At 41.7% G+C, this 26,099-nt stretch overlaps 1 protein-coding gene across 3 annotated transcripts in view; it reads right to left on the reverse strand.

The window, feature by feature from the left end:
• Positions 1-26,099, reverse strand: part of eya4 (EYA transcriptional coactivator and phosphatase 4) — a 621,540-nt gene that overhangs the window by 583,918 nt on the left and 11,523 nt on the right. Inside the window, exon 1 of one of the 3 annotated variants that reach the window (XM_072553791.1) lies at positions 6,671-6,693. The exons of 1 other annotated variant lie outside the window; for it this stretch is intronic. The gene's annotated coding sequence lies outside the window, so the exon portion shown is untranslated. Of the gene's footprint in view, positions 1-6,670; positions 6,694-26,099 lie in introns of those variants that run through there. One more of the 3 variants, XM_072553781.1, reaches the window with a different exon arrangement.

Below are 26,099 nucleotides of genomic sequence, written 5' to 3' on the forward strand. Positions count from 1 at the left end.
AATGCCCCACAATTGGATGCATCCTCTCCACTTCTATTTTATCCACATCTTTTATCATCTTGAATAACTCAATTTGATCTCCCTTCATTTTTCTAAATTCCAGAAAGTATAGGCCTAAACTGTTCATTCTTTCTTCATACAACAAACCCCTCATCTCAGGGATCAATCCAGTGAACCTCCTCTGAACTGCCTCCAATGCCACAACATCTTTCCTCAAATAAGGGGACCAAAGCTGTGCACAATACTCCAGTTGTGGTCATACTTATGCCTTGCAACAATACTTATTATAACAATACTTATTGCTGTAACAATACTTATTACCTTTATATTCTATTTCTTTAGCTATAAAGGCCAACATTCCATTCATTTTCTTTATTACCTGCTGTACCTGCATGCTCATTTTCTGTGACTCATGACTGACTACACCTGGATCCCTTTGCACTGGAGTATCCTGAATTCACTCCCCATTTAGATCATAGGTTGCCTTCCCATTCTTCCGACCAAATGCATGACCTCACACCTATCAATGTTAAACTTCAGCTGCCACATTTTGACCCACTTTCCTAATCTGTCTATATCCATTGGAAGGTTTTTATTTCCTCATTGCAATCTGCCCATTTTTGTGTCTTCCAGGGATGAAAGAGCTGTCATATGAGGAGTGGTTGAATAACTTGGGCGGCACGATGGCTCAGTGGCTAGCACTGCTGCCTCACAGGCACCAGGGTCCCAGGTTCGATTCCAGCCTCGGGTGACTGTCTGTGTGGAGTTTGCATGTTCTCCCCATGTCTGTGTGGGTTTGCTCTGGTTTCCTCCCACAGTCACAAAGATGTGTCAGGTAAATTGCCCATAGTGTTAGGTGCATTAGTCAGAGGGAAGTGGGTCTGGGTAGGTTACTCAGTGTGTGGCTGAAGGGCCTGTTTCCACATAGTAGGGGATCTAATCTAATCTAATCTATACTTGGGAGTTCAGAAGAATGAGGCGGGGGGATCTGATTGAGGGACATGAAAGGCTAAAGGGGATTGATAAATCAGATGTTGAACAGATGCTCTCCTTGTGGGGCAGTCTCAAACAAGAGGTCATAGATATAGAGTGAGAGGAGGTCGGTTCAATACTGAGATGAGGAGAAACTACTTGTCTCAGAGGGTTGTGAATCTGTGAAATTTACTGCCCCAGAGAGCAATGGAAGCAGAATCAATCAGGAGATTCAAGAAAGAAATTGATATGTTTTTGATGAAAAGCGGGATAAAGGACTATGGGGAGCAGGCAGGAGATTAGAGTTGGGGCAGGATAAGATTAGGCATGATCATGTTGAATGGTGGAGCCGGCTCGAAGGGCTGAATTACCTAATCCCACTTCTAGCTTCTATACTTCTACATTCCTATGTTGATTAAAAATTAACATCAGAACATTGAGAACAGAATGAACAACTAAAATATTTGCAACTGCTGATGATATAAAACAGCAATTAAACAACCATTGTCTCGGGTTAAATCCTTTACATCTCAAGTGTGTAAGCTGTAAAATAATTTCATCTTTTTTCATGCAGGACAATATCCTTTTTAATTTGGTACCTGTGTATATGTCTGCTTGATGTACACCGTTGTCATTTTTCTCAGTGACAGCAGACGATATAATTGCTCTTTCTTCGGCCCTTAATTGGCCCCTTACAATAACATTGAGTAACTAGATTTTTATTAGAGGAACACACAGCCTTATGCTAAAAGAGCATAAATCTTTGCTGCAGTCAACTAAGGAAGTTGAAAAAAGAGGGCGGAGAATTCACCCTTCCCCACCCAATCTAACATCTTGCTGAAGCGTATAAGGTCCTGAGGGAACTTGACAGGAATTATGGTGAAAATTTCCCCTTATGAACTAGGGAACACCATTTAAAAATAAAGGTCTCCCCTTTAAGATGAAACTGAATAGAATTTATTTTTTTCTCTCAAGGTTCATTAGTTTGTGGAAATGCCCTGGTCCTAATTGCATGACAAATAACGGTAGGCATACACAAGTCTGCAGCCAGAATGGTTTCAATGTGGAAGGAGACCGTTAGGCCCATCATGTCTGCACCAGCTCATTGAGCATTTTAAATTCCTGCCAATTTCATACCTTTTCGATATAACCTTGTCCTTCTAATTTAAAAAAAACATAACCAAATGCCCTCTTGAATGCCTAAATTGAAAGTGCCTCCACCATACTTCCAGAGCGGTGCATTCCATACTCTGAAAGGATGTCAACAGTTTTTCTCTTTTCATTCTGTACAAACAACTCATGATTTTGAAAATATATATCAATTTTCCTCCCCTTCTGTCCTAGGAAAGCAGTCCCAATGAAGAGTCTCATTCCTCAAAACATTCTTGTAAACTTCTTCTGCACCCTCTCCAATTCATTCACACCCTTCCTCTAGTGAGGCACCGAAAACGGGACAGAATACTTGAGCTGAGGTCTAACTAGTGTGTTATACAAGCTCATCATAACCTTTATGTCCTATTTATGAAGGCTAGAATATCTGGGTGTAGGTTTGCTCGCTGAGCTGGAAGGTTTCTTTTCAGACATTTTGCCACCATACTAGGTAACATCATCAGTGAGCCTCCAGATGAAGCGCTGGTAGCATGGTCCGCTTTCTATTTATGTATTTAGGTATCCTTGGGTTTGTGATGGCATTTCCTGTGGTGATGTCATTTTCTGTTCTTTTTCTCAGGAGGTAGTAAATGGAATCCAAGTCAATGTGTTTATTAGACTGAATATCATAAGCTATATTAACAGGTCTCTCTACCAGTCCCTTGCCACCTGTACATATGTACACCCTTTACAGCAGTACCCTAGATTTTATGCAGCCTCTAACAGTCTGTGAACCAAACCGCATCACTTCATAATTCTGCACTTTGAACTTAATCTGCCAATCAGTATCCCCTTCAGCAATATGTCAATGTTCTTTTCAAATTTGACACTCCTCCTCAGTTTACAATTTTCTCAAGGTTTGTGTTGTCTGCAAACTTTAAAATTGTCCATTGCATATCAATGATCTAAATCATGTAGATCTCAGAGAAAGCAAGGGTCCTAAAGTGGAGAACTCCACTATAAACACTTCTTCAGGCCAACCTTTCACTCATTAAGCATTGTTCTCTGTTTCCTATCCTTCAGAAAACTTTGAACCTACGTTTCTACTGTGCCTTTCATTCCATGACCGATAACTTTCTTCACAAGTCTGTTGTGTGGCACTGTAATGAATACCTTTTGAAAGAGCATGTAAGCCACATCAATTACCTGCCTTCATAAAACCTCTGTTATATTTCAAAAAATCCAACTGTAAGTTAGATGTGGTTTTCCCTTAACAATTAAACAACTCACTGGAGGAGGAGGCTCCATGAATATCCCCATCCTCAATTATATAAAAGCCCAGCACATCAGTGCAAAAGATAAGGCTGAAGCGCTCGCAATAGTCATCAGCCAGAAATGCTAACAGTGGGGAATCCATCTCGGCCTCCACCACTGGTCTTCGACATCACCCATATCAACCTTCAGCCAATTCTATTCACTCCACATGATTATTGGATACTGCAAAAGGTTTGGGTCCTGATAATATTCTATCAATAGTATTGAAGATTTTCACTCCAGAACTTGTTGCATCCCTAGTCACGCTTTTCCAGCACAGCTACAACACTGGCATTTATGTGACAATGTGAAAAGTTGCTAAGGTATGTCCTGTATACAAAAAAAGGACAAATCTGACCTGGCCAATTATCTCATCAGCCGACTTTTAATCATCACTTAAGTGTTGGAAGGTGTCATCAACGGTGTGACCCAGGAGCACCAACTTAACAACAATCTGCTCACTGATGTCCAGTTTGGATTCTGTCAGAGCCACTCAGCTCTTGACCTCATTGCAGCCTTGGTCCAACATGGACAAAAGAGGTGAATTTCAGAGGTGAGGTGAGAGCCTTTGACATCAAGGCTATATTCAACCAAGTGTGGCGTCAGAAGCCCTAGCAAAACTGGAATCAGGGAAAACTCTCCACTGGTTGGCACCACCATACCTCACACATAGGAAGATGGTCTTGGTTGTTGGAGGACTGTCATCTCAGCTCCAGCACATCTCTGCAGGAGTTCCTCAGGGTGATGTCCTAGGCCCAACCATCTTTAGCTGCTTTATTAATGACCTTCCCTCCATCATAAGGTCAGAAATGGGGATATTTGCTGATGATTGCACAATGTCCAGTACTATTCACAACTCCTCACATACCCAAGCAGTCCATGTTCAAATTCAAAAAGATCTGGACAATATCCAGTTTAGGCTGACAAGTGGCAAGTAACATTTATGTCACACAAATGCCAACAATCACTATCCCGAATGAGAGACAATCTAACCAACACTCCTTGATATTCAATGGTGTTACCATCACTGAATCTCCCATTATCAACATCCTGGGAGTTACTATTGACCAGAAACTCAACTGGACTCACCATATAAATGCAGTGGCTACAACAGCAGGTAAGAGGCTAGAAATACTGCAGTGAGTAACTCACCTTCTGACTCTCCAAAGCCACTCCACCACCTTCAAAGTATAAGTCAGGAGTATGTTGGAATACTCCCCACTTGCCTGATGAGTCCAGCTCTAACAACACTCAAGAAGCTTGACACCATACAGGACAAAGCAGCCCACTTGATTGGCACCATATCCACAAATGTCCACTCCCTCCGGCATTGATGCTCAGTAGCAGCAGTGTGTACTGTCTACAAGATACACTTCAGAAATTTACCAAAGATCCTTAGACAGCACCTTCCAAATGCACAACCACTACCATCTAGAAGGACAAAGGCAGCAGATACATGGGAACACCACCTCCTTGCAAGCTCCTCTCCAAGCCACTCACTATCCTGAAATATCGCCATGGAATATATCATCATTCCTCCAATGCATTTCGGTCAAAGTTCCCTCCCTAAAGGGATTGCATGTCTACCTACAGTAAATGGAAGGCAGCAGTTTAAGAATGCAGCTCATCACCACCTTCTCAAGAAATCCAGTAAAATGTTATGGGTCTTCCTTTACTCAGCAACCCTGGAACATGCTCCCAAAGTGCTCCAATTCCTCTCATTTTTGGAATACTGGAAAGTAACTGGGAAATAATTATAGGACTTGAGAATAGCCTAGGGTTCGGGTCAAGTTACAGAGATTGGATGGGATGAGATGCTGAATGCATTTCAGCACGTGTATTCTAATGTTAAATTTGAAATCTTGCTGTACAAGGTGTAACTGCAGGTCAACAATGATGGGAAAACATGACTACATGTTTGGAATGAGGTGAAATTTATGGAGGGTTAAGATGGGAGGCTGGATAAGAACATGTCAGAGTAAGTGAGTCTTGAGTTGTGACAATGACATGAGTAAAAGTCTCAGCGGCAGATTCTATCACTATGCCAATTTACATTACTGTGGTGGAATAAGTGGTTTTCTGAAAACGTGAAGTTCGAACCTGAACTCAGAGTGGACCAGAACATGAGCTTCTAAAGTCTTATTTAACTTAAAATAACAGCCAAGAATGATTGTGAATTGCTGGTGAAGGTATAGAGACATACCAATCGAAGATATTCTAGGAAGGCCAAAAGATTGCTATGAAAACAGCTCTCTGAATGACTAAGAAAATAAAATATAACAGAGAAGCAAGATTACTGCAGATACCAAAGATAAAGTACAATCAAGAACAACACATTAATATAAAGATTACAGGAAGGAAATGAAAAGAAGATAAGAAAGGCAAAGGAAGAACATGAGAAAGGATTAGTGGGGCACATGGAAGAGAAACTAAGGATCTTTTGCAAATATTTAAAAGGTAAAAAGATAAATTAAGGAATTGTGGGCTGATTAGAAACAAGGAATTTCCCGGAGTTAGACGGCATGACTGAGACAGTGAATGAACACTTTTCTTTGGTTTTCACAATAGAAGATTAAGTTAATGTCACAGTTGAAGCATGGCAAGCAGGAATATTGGACAGAACAGGAAGAGTTCGAAAGGAAGAGCCAAGAAGGTTGGAACCATTCAAAGTTACCACTTCACCAGGTCCAGATTGGAGATGTCCTAGGTTACCAAGGCAAAATACTGCAAAAGCTAAAAATCTTAAACAAAAGCACAGAGTGTTGTTAATATTCATTGACATGAAACACTAACTCTGTTTCTCTCTCCACAGATGCTACCTAATCCTGGTTATTCTCAGCATTTTTCGAATTTTATTGTTTCCTAGATTATTGAGGAAGAGAGGCTGCAGATAATAACATTCTTAGAAGTTCCTTGGATACGGCAATGGGGCCAGAGAACTGGAAAGTTGCAATTGTTAAAGCACACAAGGCATAAAACTGCTAATTATGGCTGATCAGCCTAATGTCAGTGTTGGGAAAATTACTGAAGATGATTGACAAGGACAAATTAATTGTCAGTCAGAGAAGCGTAGGTTAATAAAGGATAGCCAGGATGGATCTATTAAAGACATTTATGCATGACCAACCTTACTCAGTTTTGTAATAAATCAACAGAGGATGGTGATATGAAGATTTGACCCTTTGCTAGTATAGGATTGGACATGGCAATGTAAGGTTCAGATACGGAGCAGCTTTATTGTGAGAAAGCCATGAGCAACATACACATTTAAAGCTAAGTTCAGGCAACAACTTACAGCTTTATACTTCTCGACTCAACACTGGGTGGAGGAGCTTCTTCCCTTGTTTTGGTCTTCAGTGTTTCCTGTTTCTTTCTTCTTGTTCTTTTTGTCTTTTTTTTTGCTGCTCTATCGGATCCTAGACAGAGGGCCTCTTTTTATGCTACAGCCTCTTAAGCAGACTCCCCTGAGACTGCCAATTAAGTTCCTGCACAGTCAACTACACAAGCATGCATTTCTTGTGAGTTAACATGAACAGCACTTCCTTGTGCATCGACAAATATATGTTCCTCAGTGATAAAATGTACCTTCTACAATTACATTATTTCAATATGCAAGCAGATTTAAAACACAATTTCTCATGATTCATTTGCTTTGCGGGTACAAAAATACAAAATCACAGAGTAATGAAATAAATAACGTATTATGTTTGAAGAAATGTGATTGTACTTTGTGTCCTGAATATCTTGATATCATTTTTATCTCGGCAGTAAGTGTCTTTCAGTGCAGTCTGCGTTAGCCATCACACATATCACTTGTAACATGGTGTCAGAAATTTTGCAACTGAAAATGTGTGGATTTTCAGAGCAAGCTACTTTGAAAGAAACAGCAATCAAAAAGTAAATAAAAGTCTGCAAATTTCAATTACTTGGTGAGTCAAAATGGCTGGATAATTTCCAATCTTTGCTCCTGTGGAAATGAAAGAAGATACGTGACAGAATTAGACTCGTCCATTCTCAGTGGCAAAATTAGGAAAGGGCTACTCAATTGACTTGTTTTAAAAAGATGAGCAAACAAGATTAGCAATCCAAGGTCTTGTGGCATCTGCAGCGAGCCACTGTGGGGAGAGCGGGCCAAATCGAAGGAGATTGAGCCCTGGGAGGCAGTGCAAGCTCAGCATGGCTAAGCACCTAAGAAAGATTGTAATGTTTAACTTTTAACTTTGTTTCTTTATTTTTCTATCTTGTACATCAGACGTTGTACCGTAGATGGAACCGAGAATGGCGACATTGTGCATTTTCCACTGTACCCATGAACTTCCGTACTTGAGTATACATTAAAAAAAATCTAATCCTAATTCTAACACTGCCATCAATGATGTGAAAGACTTCTATCAGATGTATTGAAGCCTCAATCCCACTGAGGAGCAGCACCCAGAACGGACAAACAGAACAAGACCAGTACAAGTGGGAAATTAATGTACTGTCAAACTGGAGTTCCATTTTCAGGTCTGTAAAATGAGTCAGATTATTATGCATTGTTTCCAAGAGCCAGACCACAGAGATTCTGAAAGCTTTAAGGACACATTTTGAATCCCATGTTGTTATGGATGGCACATATGTGACCACACTGACACATTAGGTGAGTGAGATTGGACAACCAAAGGCTGATCTTATCAGAGACAGGTTTGTCTGAGGCACAAGACATCAGGTCAAGGGAGTACATGTTTTAGAAAGTTATCGACAAGTGCAGAAGCTATGACCGGGTCAATCAACAGCGACAGCATATTAATGGGTGAATAGATCAGTTTCTGCATTGCGCTGAGAGACATTCTAGGATGAAGGAGATCAGCACATTGTTAAAAAAAGAAATACTTGCAAATAATTCAGCAGAAAGAGCAAGGCCATAAGACAGGGTGTAAATATTGTGGTGGACATCACACAGTAGGCTCAAACCGCTGAATAGCCTACACCTGCTCCTAGTTTCTATCTTTTGAAAGAACAAGTACAGCAAATGTTGGCTGGGCTGATACTGCAGATGGCAGTCTGTCCTATAAGAAGATGTTGGTTTGACTGGGCCTGTATTTACTAAAAGACACTGGTATGCCCCAAGTACTACAGTGTTTTAAGAAGGCAGCTCACCACTTTGTCTAGGATGGGTAATAACTGCTGGATTAGGCAGCAATGCCCACATCCCATTAATCAATAAAAAAAATGAGCTTCACAGACCTATAAAAGCGGCTGAAGATGGTGATCCAAAAATGAAGTTCTTGAACACATGTTTCCCTCTTCCGTTAGGCAAAAGATACAGAAGCCTGAAAACAGGCACCAGCAAGGCCAGGAACAGCTTCATCCTGGCCTTTATTAGACCAATGAATGGACTCTCTAGCCTCAAATAATGCTGACCTTGCTAATGTTGACCTCGCCTAGTGCACACCCTGTGTAATGTAATCTGTAAGCCTCTGTCTAAGTCTTTCTGATCTGAACATCTTTGCTTATTATGATCTGCCTGTACTGCTCATAAACACAACTTTTCACTATACTTCGGTACGCATGTTAATAATTAACTCAAATCAAAATGATGGAATAATCCTCATGTCAAGAGGACAAATGAAGCAGATAGGCGAAAGTGAGGACTGCAGATGCTGGAGATCAGAGCTGAAAATGTGTTGCTGTAAAAGCGCAGCAGGTCAGGCAGCATCCAAGGAACAGGAGAATCGACGTTTCGGGCATCAGCCCTTCTTCAGGAATGAGGAAAGTGTGTCCAGCAGGCGAAGATAAAAGGTAGGAGGAGGGACATGGGGGAGGGGCGTTGGGAATGCGATAGGTGGAGGGAGGTCAAGGTGAGGGTGATAGGTCGGAGTGGGGTGGGGGCGGAGAGGTCAGGAAGAAGATTGCAGGTTAGGAAGGCGGTGCTGAGTTCGAGGGATTTGACTGAGACAAGGTGGGGGGAGGGGAAATGAGGAAACTGGAGAAATCTGAGTTCATTAAGCAGATAGCCTATTATGATGGGAAGACTGAAGATCTGATGTTCCAGCTAGTACATATTATGCAAGGTCTACTCAGTTGAAGCAAGTCTAAAACATGGACTAGTAAATGTGCCAGTAGAGAATTGCAAAGTTTCACAGGTCATCAAGCATTTGACAGTGAAATAGATCCTAAAGGCTTAGAAAGATAATTTTACAGGACTTAGATGTCTCATTATTGAATATCATCTTGAAGTGGGAGAAGAGTGTTAGATCAATGCAATCTGCCAAGAAGAATTCTAACTATTCTTGAGTCCAGCCTCAAAGTCAAGATAAAGAACTGAAAATTAAGGAAGTAATCAAGAATGTGACAACTTTTACAGACTGGATTAATAACATGGTAGCAGTGCAAAAAGCCTTGGAAAAACACTGCATACATAGACCTAAAGAAACTCAATATAAGTTTGAGAAGATTTTAATATCCTATGGCAAATATTCAAGAAATTTTGCCCAAGACAAAGGCCTTTTCTATACAGGATGCAAATGGTAGTTACTGGCAAGTAAAGCTAGTTGGGGAACATCGACATCCTCCAAAATATATGCACTCTATATTGAAGCAAGTAGGAGACAGCTGGTGTAAGTGGACCTCCAGCAGGGTATTTTATCTGATAGAGCAATGTTTATGTTATTTTCCACAACATGAGAAACTATGTTTGGATTTCATGGTATTGATGAATCCAACATATATTCATTACGGCTAGCTATTATATACAAACATTGCATTCACAGATATGTAGTTGTCTGAGCTAACATTCAGCAGCTAGATTCTAACAAAGCAGCATGCTTTCATTAACATGTCACACTTCAAGTGATCCAAGGAGTATGAGATCTTTATACCTTCAAGTCACATGCTACAATACACTATATATGTGCTATAATGCAACATCCCCCTTTGTCTAAAGATAAAATCTTATCCCAAACAGATATGCATGCTTATACACAAGAAGGTGTTATAATTTCAATAATCTTACAAACAGATTTTACAAGATTTCAAATCTCAATCTAACACTTTGGAGATTTGATATCTTGTCCTGACCTGACAATTATATATCCATCTGGAGAGGTGAGCATTCTTCTCGGGCTTACTTGTTTGACAACTTGGTTGTCTTGCTACTGTTTGTGTTACTCAATATCACCTCACAACCATTGTCCTCAGAGTTTTCTTCCTCACTGTCTTTCTGTGTAAGCAGTGTACCATATTTGTCTGAGTTGACTTTTGTTCTTCACAATGTAACACCCTGATCAGCAATGACTTCAAATGATCTGGGCTGAAGGAATATTCTGGAAACTTGTGCTGATATTTGTGTTTGTATTTCTGACTTGCGTTCTCTCCAAGGATGCAGTGTTAGCCATTCTCTACCTGCTCACTTGTTCTGTATCTCTTTTATTCTCCTCTTTCTGTTAAGAAGAATGTCCTGTGTCTCAGAATGTTAAAAATAAAACTGATTGTTGGGCAAGGCTGTTTGCACTTGCCTTCCTAACACATGTTATGCTGGTGATGGTAATCCCTTCTCTGTGCAGTTGCACAAAAATGCAGAAGGCAAGTCTTTATTGCTCGACATTTAATGATCATTGATTTGACAGAACGTACCTCGTGTTCTACTAAACTAAGCATAGATAGTGGGGTGACAATGTGATATGAGTCACTTATGGGTTGCCAGTGTACTGCGAGCTGTTGACAGACATTATCTGATTCGAGGACCCTAATAAACTGTAAATAGTGCTGATCATGTCACATGCTCAGTACGTGTACCTATTATTAGAGCAAAAGGACAGTCAACCCTTTACCCCGTTAACTACAATGACAACACTTCAAATGTATTTTATTGATTATGTTCATAGTTATGAATGCATTATATGTTCATTATCTTTTATTTTCTGCAATTTATTACAAAATGGTATCAAATGTAATGGATGAAAATTGCACTGCAAGTATCTTTTAAGATACATTATCTGACTTCACCGTCTACATACAGGTTGCAAAGAACACCAAGATAATAAAGGCAGGCAAATCTGTCAATAAACACAGCATTTTATCTCATACCAGCAAATTTTTTTTGCATTAGCCAAAATGATTATGCAATCAGAAAGAAATATCACACTTCACCACCCAAGCTTCTGCCACCCAAACCCAACAACGCTAACGAATTGAGTTTAGCAATGGCATTGCCATCTACCTGTCAAGGCATAAAATACTGGCATATCCTATCTACAAGCATGCTCACTGATGTTCAACTTGGGTTCTGTTAGAACCAATCAACCCCAGAACTTGGCACACCTTTGACTGAATTCCAGAAAAGTAAGAAGAATAGTTGCCTCCAACTTCAAGGTAGCACTTGAGCAAGGTCGAAACACAGTATAACCAAAGTCTGGAGCGATCAGGGAGAAAACCCTCCATGGATGGACTTCTACATGACACAAGGACTGAGATTATGAACATTGGAGGCCAATGATTGTAGCATGTGGAGATCTTTCTAGGTGTTTCTCAGGGAAGAAATTTCAGCAACATCCTCTTCATAGAGTCATAGAGATATACAGCATGGAAACTGATCTTTTGGTCCAACTCGTCCATGCCAAACAGATATCCTAACCTATTCTAGTGACATTTGCCAGCACTTGGCCCATATCCCTCTAAACCCTTCCTCTTCATATAGCCATCCAGCTGTCTTTTAAAAGCTTTAATTGTACCAGCCTCCACCACTTCCTCTGGAAGCACATTCCATACTCGCACGAGCCTCTGTGTGAAAAAGTTGCCACTTAGGTCCCTTTTATATCTTTCCCCTCTCACCCTAAACCTTTGTCCTCTAGTTTTGGACTCCCCCACTCCAGGGAAAAGACCTTGTTTGTTTATCCTATCCATGTCCTTCATGCTTTTATAAACCTCTGCCACTTCAGGGAAAATAGCCCCAGCCGATTCAGCCTGTACCTCAAATCCTCCAACCCTGGCAACATCCTTGTAAATCTTTTCTGAACCCTTTCAAGTTTCACAATATTCCACCGATAAGAAGGAGACAAGAACTGCACACAATATTCCAAAAGTGGCCTAACCAACATTCTGTACCGTCGCAAAGTGACCTCCCAACTCCTGTACTCAATGCTTTGACCAATAAAGGAAAGCATCCAAACATGTTCTTCACTATCCTATCTGCTTGTGACTCCACTTTCAAGGAGCTATGAACCTGTACTCCAAGGTCTCTTTGTTCAGCAACACTCCCTATGACGTTACCACAAAGTATATAAGCTCTGTTCTGATTTGCTTTCCAAAATACAGCACCTCACATTTACTTACATGAAACTCCATCTGCCACTTCTCAGCTCATTGACCCATCTGATCAAGATCCCACTGTAATCTGAGGTACCTTCTTCACTGTCCATTACACCTCCAATTTTGATGTCATCTGCAAACTTACTAACTATACCTCCTATGTCCACATCAAAATCATTTATATAAATGATGAAAAGTAGTCTGATCCTTGTGGCACTCCACTGGTCATAAGCCTCCAGTCTGAAAAGCAACCCTCCACCCACCACCCTCTGTCTTCTAACTTCAAGCTAGTTCTGTATCCAAATTGCTAGTTCTCCCTATATTCCATGAGATCCAACTTTGCTAACCGGTCTCCCATGAGGAGCCTTGTCAAACACCTTACTGAAGTCAATATAGATCATATCCACCACTCTGCCCTCATCAATGCTCTTTGTTACTTCTTCAAAAAACTCAATCAAGTTTGTGAGACATGATTTCCCACACACAAAGCCATGTTGACTATCCCTAATCAGTCCTTGCCTTTCCAAATACATGTACATCCTGTCCCTCAGGATTCCCTCCAACAACTTGCCCACCACCGAAGTCACTGGTCTATAGTTCCCTGGCTTGTCCTTACCACCCTTCTTAAACAGTGGCACCACATTAGCCAGCCTCCAGTCTTCCGGCACCTCACCTGTGACTATCGATGATACAAATATCTCAGTAAGAGGCCCAGCAATCACTTCCCTAACTTCCCACAGAGATTTAGGGTACACCTGATCAGTTCTTGGGGATTTATCCACTTTTATGATTTTCAAGACATCAAGCAATTCCTCCTCTGTAATATGGATGTTTTTCCTTACATTTATTTCCTTACATTCTATACCTTCCATGTCCTTCTCTACAGTAAACACTGATGCCAAATACTCATTTAGTGTCTCCCTCATCTCTTACAGTTCCATGCAAAGGCCGCCTTGCAGATCTTTGAGAGGCCCTATTCTCTCCCTAGTTACCGTTTTGTCATTAATGTATTTATAAAAACCCTTTGGATTCTCCTTAATCCTATTTGCCAAAGCTTTCTCATGTCCCCTTTTTGCCCTCCTGATTTTCCTCTTAAGTATAGTCCTACTGCCTTTATACTCTTCAAAGGATTCACTCAATCTGTCCTGTCAATACCTTATATATGCTTCCTTTTTTTTCTTAACCTTACCCTCAATTTCTCTGATCATCCAGCATTCCCTACACCTATTAGCCTCTCCTTACACCCAACAGGTATATACTGTCTCTGGACTCTGGTTATCTCATTTTGAAAGTTTCCAATTTTCTAGCCATCCCTTTACCTGTAAACATCTGCTCCCAATCAGCTTTTGAAAGTTCTTGCCTAATAACGGTCAAAATTAGCCTTCCTCCAATTTACAACTTTAGAATCTGGTTTATCCTTCTCCATCACTATTTTAAAACTAACAGGATTATGGTCGCTGGCCCCAAAGTGCTCCCCCAATGACACCTCAGTCACCTGCCCTGCCTTATTTCCCAAGAGTAGGTCAGGTTTTGCACCTTCTCTAGTAAGTACATCCACATACTGAATCAGAAAATTGTCTTGGACACACTTAACAAATTCCTCTCCATCTAAACCTTAACACTATGGCAGTCCCAGTCTATGTTTGGAAAGTTAAAATCCCCTAGCATAACCACCCTATTATTCCTACAGCTAACTGAAATCTCCTTGCAAATTTGTTTCTCAATTTCCCTCTGACGATGAGGGGGCCTCTAATACAATCCCAATAAGGTGATCATCCCTTTCTTATTTCCTTCATCCACCCAAATAACTTCCCTGGATGTATTTCCAGGAATATCCTCCCTAAGTACAGCAGTAATACTATCTTTTATCAAAAATGCCACTCCTCCTCCTCTCTTGCCCCATGTTCTATCCTTCCTATAGCGTTTGTATCCTGGAACATTAAGCTGTGAGTCCTGTCCATCTCTGAGCCACAGTTCTATAATTGCTATGATATCCCAGTCACATATTCCATGAAGAGTGGAAGTTTAGACACAGAATTCAACATCTAGGTTTGGGCTAACACAATGGGAGACAATATTTGCAATAACCCTGCCAACAAGAAATAGTACAACTGACAATAATGAAGGAACTAGACTGTCTCCATGTGGATAGTTAAATAGATTAAGGAGATATTTATAGTGTTGCCCAACTCTGATACCATGAGCAATTGCTTTCTTCAGAGGATCATGTGCCTTTGGAATAAGTTCTATGCTCTTATAGTTAATACAGATTCATTGCAAGCATTTGGAAGGGAATGGCTGATATGCATCATGTGGGTCTGACATTGGATACTGTGCCTTGAGGTATTGGGTATAAGAGAAGAATCTTCCAAATTTCTTTTTTCTTTGAACATGTCTAGAGTCTTTTTTTAACTTCTCTTTCCCAGAAAGTCATATGGTCTTTGGTAACATTGGGAATGAAGAGGCTCAGTTGGAACATGAACATATAGTGCAGCATGCTGCAATCACTAGCTTTCTCTCCATTCCTGAGCAATGAAGAGGCTGAGTACTCTGTTATGCATGTCTCTAGACCACAAATATTTTACATGTAGATTCCCACTGCAATCCCCATTTCTTGAGATTCCCTTACTCTCCCCATTTCTGCAGATTGACTTACCGAGTTTCTGTGTTTTCAATAACCTTGGTTTTCTGTTTCTCCCAAAGGCTCCTCTGTCCCCTCTTTATTACTTTTTCAAATCTGTGTTCTTTCAGAAACTGCTTTCACAATGCATCATGTATCTTTTTGTCCAGGCATTATTCTTCCTTTCTCCCAATTGAAATTCTGGGAATAAGCAATACTTCCTGTTCTTAACTTCTCAGTTATCTGCTCATCACAATATTGATTTAAAATCTCTTTGTCCCATTTTAGATCAGTAAGCCTTAGTGTTAAAATAAAACTGCAGTCAAACAGGAATCCTAGTATTGTGATCTCTGGCCTTTTAATTGAATCAAATTGCCTGTCCTAGACATGGTAGGTATGCAGTCATAAGTTGGTTGGGAAATACCTTGTGCAGTACTAAGAGCTGATTCAATGACATTTAACTTTTCAATTAAAAGGTAAAAAATATTTCCCCCCTTGCCTCCCTCCCACAGAGGCTGCAGTTGTGATGTATGATATAGATAGCTGTTCATTATTATTTTCATGGTTTCCAAGTATAATTAAGGATAAAGAAAAACTGTATTTATCCAAGGAGGAGACATTTCAAATGCAGGTAAAAATAGCTGTAATGTTTTTAAAATGGTACTTCATATCATGATGATATAAAACGTAAGCTATTAATCTCCATATCTCAGTGATAAACTTTAGTTTTGGTTTGAGAAGAAACAGCTAAAAATGAGCAAGATCATTTGAAATGGATGCTCTATTCTCCTGACCAGAAAATAATCAAGCTCACAGGGGTTTTCAAAGAAATGTCTGACTAACATGGCTGAAACTGTCTATCATGCCTTGAACAAACTATCTAACTACCTTGACACTAAAATTCATCATCTGGAATTTACAGCTTGAACTGAGACATTCAAAGCTCTTTAGGGATGAGACTTTTCAACAACAGATATTGGCAGAACAAAGACTTCAATCAGAAGTTCATTAATCAAAGATGTACATCACTGGGAATTCTGACTCTGGATCATTGAAACTCTTTGTTAAAAATGGGTTGTCCCCTTTGTGGGCCACGAAGTTAGTATTCACACATTAAAAATCCCTCCTGTGAGAAGCCATGAATACTAAGAGTGCATTTTATTTGCTTTCAAAAACATCCAGTAAAATCAAGAACAATGTCTCACAGAATGCAGTAACTCTCTCACACACACTCACTCACTCACACACACATACACTCATTCATACACTCACGCATAGAAGTGATGTGCATGGTTCCGCAAGAGCAATCCCACCAGAGAGAAAATCAACGACACACCAAAATCTGCTCCGTACATCTATATCCAGAAGAAAAACCAAAGCAGCTCAGCTACCACTTTTCCAAACAACTCTCAAGATCAACATGTAAATGCATAATTCCTTTATGGATGAACTGTAACTTTTTTCAAATCTACCTTCCCTCACTTTGGATCCTGTTTTGTTTCTCACGACTGTGCCAGTATGTCACAGAATTTGGGACATATATTGCATTTTTAATAATATTGATGTTTTCCTTTCACTGTGTGAGTTAACAAAATAAGGAAATAATGCTAATTTTGATTACCTCAATAGATATAACTAGCTTCTTTCTTCACACTTTTGCACATGAAGCAATTAGTGAATTGCAAAGCACACAATTTTAAAAATACAATCTCTGTCATAACAATGTCAGGATTGGAAAGACAGGAATTCCCTTTGGAATTGGTTGTAACAATATGCCTGCAAGTATACTTGAAAGACTAAAAAAAATTTAGTTCATGCTTCTCCATTATGCTGCTGAAAAATGACTATTGTTTGAAAATCATGCTTGTCTCTTTCACATTCAATGTTACCTGAGGACTGAAAATCGGCAAGAGATCTATTTTCCTCAAAGTGGCTTACAGCTCTGGATGTAAGTTTTCTCGCTGAGCTGGAAGGTTCATTTCCAGACGTTTTGGCACCCTACTAGGTAACATCTTCAGTGGGCCTCCAGGTGAAGCACTGCTGCTGATTCCTGCTTTCTGTTTATATGTTTTGGCTTCTTTGGGTTGGTGATGTCATTTCCTGTTCTTTTTCTTGGGGGTGTGGTAGATGGGAACTGACTCGATGTTCCGGTTGGAATGCCATGCTTTAGGAATTCTCGTGTGTGTCCCTGTTTGGCTTGTCCTAAGATGGATGTGTTATCCCAGTCGAAGTAGTGTCCTTCCTTATCTGTATGTAAGGATACCAGTGAGAGAGGATCATGTTTCCTGGTGGCTAGTTTTCTGCCTGTTTGTCCAATGTAGTGTTTGTTACAGTTCTTGCACGATATTTTGTAAATGACATTAGTTTTGCTTGTTGTCTGTATAGGGTCTTTCAAGTTCATTAGCTGCTGTTTTAGTGTGTTAGTGGGTTTTGTGGGCTACCATGATGCAAAGGGTCTGAGTAGTCTGGCAGTCATTTGCGAGATGTCTCTGATGTAGGGGAAAGTGGCGAGGGCTTCTGGACGTGTTTTGTCTGCTTGTTGAGTTTGTTGTTGAGAAATCAGCAGACTGTGTTCATTGGGTACCCATTCATTTTGAATACACGGTTTGATGATTTTCCTGTGCCCTGTGTAGTTCCTTTGTGCTGCAGTGTGTGTTGGCTTGTTGAAATAATGTTCTGATGCAGCTTCATTTATGAATGTTGAAATGATTGCTTCTGTAGTTCAATATTTGGTCCATATGTGTTGTTTTCCTGAAGATGCTGGTTTGAATAATCCCATTGGTTGTTCAGTCTACTGTGACATCTAGGAATGGCAGTTTGTTGTTGTTTTTTTCCTTTTTAGTGAATTTTATGCCAGTAAGGGTATTATTGATGGTCTTGAAGGTTTCCCCTAATTTGTTTTCCTCTAATTTGTCCCAAATCCATGTAGCGGACCCAAAGTTTGGGTTGGATGGTTGGCAGAGCTGTTTGTTTGAGTCTCTGCATGACTGCCTCTGCTAAGAACCCTAGTATTGGAGAGCCCATGGATGTTCTGTTGATTTGTTGTTGAAGGCGAAGTCGGTGGTAAGGCATAGGTCCACTAGCTTGACGATACTGTCCTTGCTGATGAAGTTAGTGGTGTTTGGTGTATGTGCCTTTGGGTCTTCTAATAGTGTAGTCAGTGTTTCCTTGGCCAGGTTAATGTTGATTGACGTAAACAGGGCTGTTACACCAAAGAACCCCCCATTATTTTATCCTCTTCTATCTTAGTGTCTTTGATGGTCTTCAGGAATTCTTGGGTGGAGTGGATGGAGTGGTGTGAGTCTTCCACTAAATGTTTTAGTCCTTGGTGTAGCTCCTTGACCAATCTGTAAGTTGGTGTTTCAGGTAGCAAGACTATGGGTCTGAGGGGGGATCCTGCTTTGTGAATTTTGGGTAAGCCGTAGAAGTGTGGTGTGTTGGATCCATCTGGAAACACTGACTGGAAACCCCATGTTTTTAAAGCAGTCACTAAATATATGATATTAAGATCATAAAGTAAGGATCAGAAAAAGGTTATTGAGCCTTTTGAGTCTGCTCCACCATTGAATGAGATCATGGTTGATAGTCACAGGTGAGGTGTTAGAAGACTGCAGGTTGGCTAATGTGGTGCCACTGTTTAAGAAGGGGGGTAAGGACAAGCCAGGGAACTATAGACCAGTGAGCCTGATGTCGGTGCTGGGCAAGTTGTTGGAGGGAATCCTGAGGGTCAGGATGAACATGTATTTGGAAAGGCAAGGACTGATTAAGGATAGTCAAATGGCTTTGTGCATGGGAAATCATGTCTCACAAACTTGATTGAGTTTTTTGAAGAAGTAACAAAGAGGATTGATGAGGACAGAGCAGTGGATGTGATCTATATGGACTTCAGTAAGGCGTTTGACAAAGTTCCCCATGGGAGACTGGTTAGCAAGGTTAGATCTCATGAAATACATGGACAACTAGCCATTTGGATACAGAACTGGCTCAAAGGTAGAAGACAGAGGGTGGTGGTGGAGGGTTGTTTTTCAGACTGAAGGCCTGTGATCAGTGGAGTACCACAAGGAACGGTGCTGGGTCCTCTACTTTTTGTCAATTCATATAAATGATTTGGATGTGAGCATAAGAGATTTAGATAGTAAGTTTGCAGATGACACCAAAACTGGAGGTGTAGTGGACAGCAAAGAAGATTAATTCAGATTACAATGGAATCTTGATCAGATGGGCCAATGGACTGAGAAGTTGCAGGTGGAGTTTAATTTAAATAAATGCGAGGTGCTGCCTTTTGGGAAAGCAAGTCTGAGCAGGACTTATACACTTAATGGTAAGGTCCTAGGGAGCGTTGCTGGACAAAGAGACCTTGGAGTGCAGGTTCATAGCTCCTTGAAAGTGGAGTTGTTGGTAGATAGGATAGTAAAGAAGGCACTTGGTATGCTTTCCTTTATTGGTCAGAGTATTGAGTATAGGAGTTGGGAGGTCATGTTGTGGCTTTACAGGACATTGATTAGGCCACTGTTGGAACATTGCAAGCAATTCTGGTCTCCTTCCTATTGGAAAGATGTTGTGAAACTTGAAAGGGTTCAGAAAAGATTTGCAAGGATGTTGCCAGGGGTGGAGGATTTGAGCTATAGGGAGAGTCTGAACAGGCTGGGGCTGTTTTCCCTGGAGCATTGGAGACTGAGGGATGACCTTATAGAGGTTAATACACTCATGAGGGGCATGAATAGGATGCATAGACAAAGTCTCTTCCCTGGGGTGGGGGAGTCCCGAACGAGAGGGCATAGGTTTAGGGTGAGAGGGGAAAGAAATAAAAGAGACATCAGAGGCAACCATTTCAAGAAGAGGATGGCACGTGTATGGAATGAGCTGCCAGAGGAAGTGGTGGAGGCTGGTACAATTGCAACATTTAAGAGGCATTTGGATGGGTATATGAATAGGAAAGGTTTGGAGGGATATGGGCCAGGTGCTGGAAGGTGGGACTAGATTGGGTTGGGATATCTGTTCGGCATGGACGGGTTGGACTGAAGGGTCTGTTTCCATGCAGTATATCTCTATGACTCTCTGACCTTTTAGGGTCAAATTCTGCTCTATACTGATCTGCCCATCTGTCCAAGCTGTCTATCATCCAGTAACCTAAGACCTTCCTCCTCAGTACTAACCACCTGGCCAATCTTCATGGCGGAAGTGAGTACTGCAGATGCTGGAGATCAGAGTCAAGATTAGAGTAGTGCTGAAAAAGAACAGCAGGTCAGTCAGCACTCCGAGGAGCAGGAAAATCAACAATTCGGGCAAAAGTCCTTCATCAGGAATAAGTCTGGGAGCCTTGGTGGTGGAGAGATAAATGGGAGGGAGGTGGAGAGAAGGTAGCTGGTGGTGGGGTCAGTTTGCAGGTGGCGGAAAATTTGGCGGATGATGTGATTTATGCGGAGGTTGGTAGGGTGTAAGGTGAGCACCATGGCAGTTCTTTCCTTGCTGCGGTTGGAGGGGTGGGGTTTGACGACAGAGGTGTGGAACGTGGATAAGATGCGGTGGAGGGCATCTTCAACCATGTGGGAGAGGAAATTGTGGTGTTTAAAGAAGGAGGCCACCTTGTGTGCTCTGTGGTGGAACTGGTCCTCCTGGGAGTAGATATGGCAGAGGCAGAGGAGTTGAGAATACGGGATAGCATTTTTGCAGGAGGTAGGTGAGAGGAGGTGTAGTCCAGATAGCTGTGGGAGTTGGTGGGTTTGTAGAAAATGTCAGTGTTGAGTTGGTCATCGTTGATGGAGATGGAGAGGTCCAGGAAGGGGAGGGAGGTGTCAGAGATGGTCCAGGTAAATATAAGGTCAAAGTGTTGGTGAAGTTGATGAACTGTTCGAGGTGGCACCAATGCAGTCATCAATGTAGCGGAGGAGGAGGTGGGGAGTGGTGCTGTTCCACATAGCCGACAAAGAGACAGGCATAGCTGTGGCCCTTGCTGGTGCCCTTGGCTTGGAACCCTTCAACCCCAGGGCATTAATGTGGACTTCACAAGTTTCCTCATTTCCCCTCCCCCCTATCCTTACCCCAATTCCAACCTTCCAGCTCAGCACCGTCCTCATGAACTGTCCCACCTGTCAATCTTTTTTCCCACCTATCTACTCCACCCTCCTCATAGACCTATCACCTTTACCACGACCTCCATCCACCTATTGCACTCTCAGCTAACTTCTCCCCAGCCTCACCCCCCTTCCCATTTATCTCTCCGCCCCTGAGGCTGCCAGACTCATTTCTGATGAAGGGCTGTTGCCCAAAATGTCGATTTTCCTGCTCCGAGGGTGCTGCCTGACCTGCTGTGCTTTTCTAGCACCACTCTAATCTTGGAGGAGAAAGTGAGGACTGCAGATGCTGGAGATCAGAGCTGAAAATGTGTTGCTGGAAAAGCGCAGCAGGTCAGGCAGCATCCAAGGAGCAGGAGAATCGACGTTTCGGGCATAAGCCTGAAGAAGGGCTTATGCCCGAAACGTCGATTCTCCTGTTCCTTGGATGCTGCCTGACCTGCTGCGCTTTTCCAGCAACACATTTTCACCACTCTAATCTTGGCCAATCTTCATGTTAAATGCAAACTTATTTATCATTTCCACCCACATTCTCATCAATACTTTTTATATTTAACACATATAATACCCAGCACTGATCCTTGGAGTATGCCACTGGACACCAGCCTCCAGTCACACGAAAAAAACTCCTACTCTTTGACTCCTATCACGAAGTCATTTTTGGATCCAACTTGCTAAGTTGTTGGAATTCCCTTCCTAAGGGTATTATCCACCAGCCTACAGCACTTGACTGCAGCGCTTCAAGAAGGTAGCTCACCATGGCTTTCTCAACGGCAACAAGGGATGGACAATGAATGCTGGCCACGAGTGAATAGAAGAAAGGTTATTCTGATACCATGTGCTTAGACCTTATATTTATCAATCTGCCACATGGGATGCTAACATCAGCTTTGCAGAAATTGATATGACGATAGTCACCATAGTCCTACTGGTCTATCGTCCCATTAGAGAGAGACAACTGGTGGTGGCTGTCACCATGCCTGAGATAAGGGGAGAGGCTGAGAAGAACAGTCCTTCCTGGTAACTTAGAGTCATAGAGATGTACAGCATGGAAACAGACCCTTCGGTCCAACCCGTCCATGCCGACCAGATATCCCAACCCAATCTAGTCCCACCTGCCAGCACCCGGCCCATATCCCTCCAAACCCTTCCTATTCATATACCCATCCAAATGCCTTTTAAATGTTGCAATTGTACCAGCCTCCACCACTTCCTCTGGCAGCTCATTCCATATACGTGTGAAAAAGTTGCCCCTTAGGTCTCTTTTATATCTTTCCCCTCTCACCCTAAACCTATGCCCTCTAGTTCTGGACTCAAATTCCTCTGTGTTGTAACGTTCTGCTGTCCTTCTCTCTTTAAATAATATCCAGCTCCTCAATTCTTCCTCCAAAGTGCATACCCTGTTCATGCCACCCAACAATGATGAAGGATCAGTGACAGTTTTCCATATCAGGATGCAGTGAGTCATTTGAAGGGGAACATGAAGTGGTGACATTTTCATGTACCTGCTATCATTATTTCTCCAGAAGGCAGATGTTATGGGTTAGAAAGGTGCCATGAAAGTGTTTTGGTGAATTGCCACAGACATCTTATAACTAGTGTACTTTGTGACCATTGGTTCTGAAGAGAAGGAATATTTAAAGCAGTGCCGATGGAGTGCCAATCAAGCAGGCTACATTGTCTTGGGTTGTGTCAAATATATTAAGTGTTGCTAAAGCTGCATGCATCACGGATTGTGAGGAGTATTCCATCATACTCCTGACTTGTGCCCTTTGGTTAATGGATAGATTTTAAGGAGTCAGGAGGTGAGTCACACGCCACAGAATACCCACACTTTGGCCTGTGCCTGCAGCCACAACATTTATTTTAGCACAGCATTATCAGAGAGACATGCAGGCCCCCGTTTTGAAGTTCAGCCCTGACAGGAATCCACCTCAGTGCTTTGCCACGAAATGTGAGATCTTTAAACAAACATACCATAAGGCTTTGTTAATTGTGTGTATCCAATTGGTTGGCTCAATTTATTAAGCAAATCTTTCTTTAGATGAATGCTATAATCCCCCTTCATAAAGAGCTAACGACTATTTTTAAAGCATTTTCTTGAAACTAAAACTCAAGTACCTCTTAGACCATGACTTCACTAGCAATTTTATAACTTTGAGGTTAGTCAGTCCAGGATAGATGAGTGAATTTGATGACAAATAAGCTCCAGTGACAGTAACACGCAAATACTTTGGTAAGTGATCAAGCTAAATACTGTCAAGGGTGTCATTTTTAATTTTCATGGGAATTAAAACTGGCAACTTCAGAGCAGCTGCTGATTATCCAGCCCGTCGAAAACATAGGAGAGGCTGCTTCAATCAGCAGATCCCGTCAGCCTGGGGACTGACCAAAACCCTGCTTGAACCTCATTTCAATGTTTTTAGTGAGCTGCAGGCATCAAATGGCTGGCCCACTGTAGTTTGCTAGGTGTAGGAAGGCAGAAAATTCCACTGTATCTCCACTGAGCCTGTCAATACTTTAGGTTTGGAGGAGAAGGAGATGACGGCTGATGGGGTGGGGATGGGAGTGGAGTGGAGTGAGAGAGGCATGAATAAGCCCAAAAAACACTACACTTTTTTTGTATGCCAGAAGAGGAATTTTATGCCTTTTGTGTTATCTTTAGAGACAGTTTGCTAAGCCATTCAAAGGCTGATGAGCTTGGATGAAGGAGTTACGCTGCACATTTCACAAATTTTTCCCTCACTTTTACAACTATACGGACTTGATAGCACAGTGGCTATGTTACTCAATTTGTAATCCAGAATCATACAGTCATTAGCATGGAAACAGACCCTTTGGTCCATCTCATCCATGTTGACCATGTTCCCAAAATAAACTAGTCCCACTTGCCTGCATTTGGCCCATTTCCCTCTAAACCTTTCCAATCATGTACTTATCCAAATGTCTTTTCAAATATTGGAATTGTACCTGCATCTATCTCTTCAGTGGATCAGTGGGTAGCACCGCTGGCTCACAGTGCCAAGGACATGGGTTTGATTCTGTCCTCGGGTGACTGTCGATGTGAAATTTTCATATTCTCCACATGTCTGTGTGGGTTTCATCTAGGTGCTCTGGTTTCCTCCCACAGTCCAAAGATGTGCACATTAGGTGGATCGGCCATGCTAAATTGCCCATAGTATCCAGGGATGTGCTGGCTGGGTGGACTAGCCATGGGAAATGCAGGGTTATGGAAGGGTGATGGGTCAGGGAGGGATGGTGTGGACCCACTGGGCTGAATGGCCTGTTTCCACACTGTAGGGATTCTATGAAAAAAAATCTTTCCTGTGACAGTTCATTCCATATATGAACCATCCTCTTGTGTGAAAAGGTTGCATTCTAAATCTTGGAGCAAATTACTGCAGATGCTGGAATCTGTACTGAAAACAACAAATGCTGGAGATCACAGCGGGTCAGACAGCATCCACTGAGAAAGTACAAACTAATGTTTCAAATCTAGATGACTCTTCATCAGAGCTGAAGTGAAGTGTAGAGGGGCAGCATTTATGCTATTGTTTGGGAGGGGGTAGGTAGTGTGGTGATGGGGGTAGTGGGTGTAGGATGCAGCTGGAGAAAAGATGATGATAGTTCAGATTAAGTGACTGGAATGTGAGAATCCTCTAGTTTTTAACTCCCTCACGCTAGCAAAAAGAACTTTGCTATTCACCTCATCTATGCCCCTCATGATTTTATGAATCTTGATAAAGTCACTCTTGAACCTCCGATGCTCCAGTGAAAAAGTCCCAGCCTATCCAGCCTTTTCTTATAACTCAAGCCCTCCAGTCCCAATAATATCCTTGGAAATCTTTTCTGAACCCTCTCCAATTTAATATTGTCCTTCCTATAGCAGGGTGGCCAGAACTGTACACAAAACTGAGCAAAATGTCCTGTACAACCTCAACATGATGTCCCAACTCTTACACTCAATGGTCTGAGCAATGAAGGCAAGTGTGCTAAATGCCTTCTTAAGTATTTGGTCTATCTGTGGTGCAACTTCCAAAGAACTATGGATCCGAATCCCTAGGTCTCTCCGTTTGAAAACACTACCCAGGGCCCTATCGTTAATTGTATAAGTGTTGCCCTTGTTTGTTTTACTAAAATGCAATACCTCATATTTGCACAAATTAAACTGCCACTCCCCAGCCCATTGACCCAATTGACCCAAGATTCCTTTGTATTCTTAGATAACCTTCTTCACTGTCCACTTCACCGGCAATTTTGGTGTCATCTGCAAACTTACTAATCATGCCGCCTAAATTCTCATCAAAATCATTTATGTAAATAATAAACAACAATGGATCCAGTACTGATCCCTGTGGTACAGCACTGGTCAGGGACTTCCAGTCTGAAAAACAATCCCCTACCACCACCATCTCCTACTGTCAAGCCAATTTTGTGTCTTATTGGTAAGCTCTCCCTAAATTCCATGTGATTTAACTTTACCAACTATCCTACCTTGTGGAACCTTGTCAAAGGCTTTATTAAAATCCATGAAGACAACTCCTACTGCTCTGCCCTCATTTGTCTTTTTGGTCCTGTCCTCAAAAAGCTCAATCAAGTTTGTGAGACACGATTTCCCTTGCACAAAACCGTGCTGACCACTCCTAATGATAGCGTGTCTCTCCAAATGCATGTAAGTCCTATCTCTCAGAATCTCCTCCAGAAACTTACCCATCACTGATGTCAAACTCACCAGTCTATAG

This window comes from Chiloscyllium punctatum, chromosome 3 (assembly GCF_047496795.1).
Source record: "Chiloscyllium punctatum isolate Juve2018m chromosome 3, sChiPun1.3, whole genome shotgun sequence".
NCBI lineage: Eukaryota > Metazoa > Chordata > Chondrichthyes > Orectolobiformes > Hemiscylliidae > Chiloscyllium > Chiloscyllium punctatum.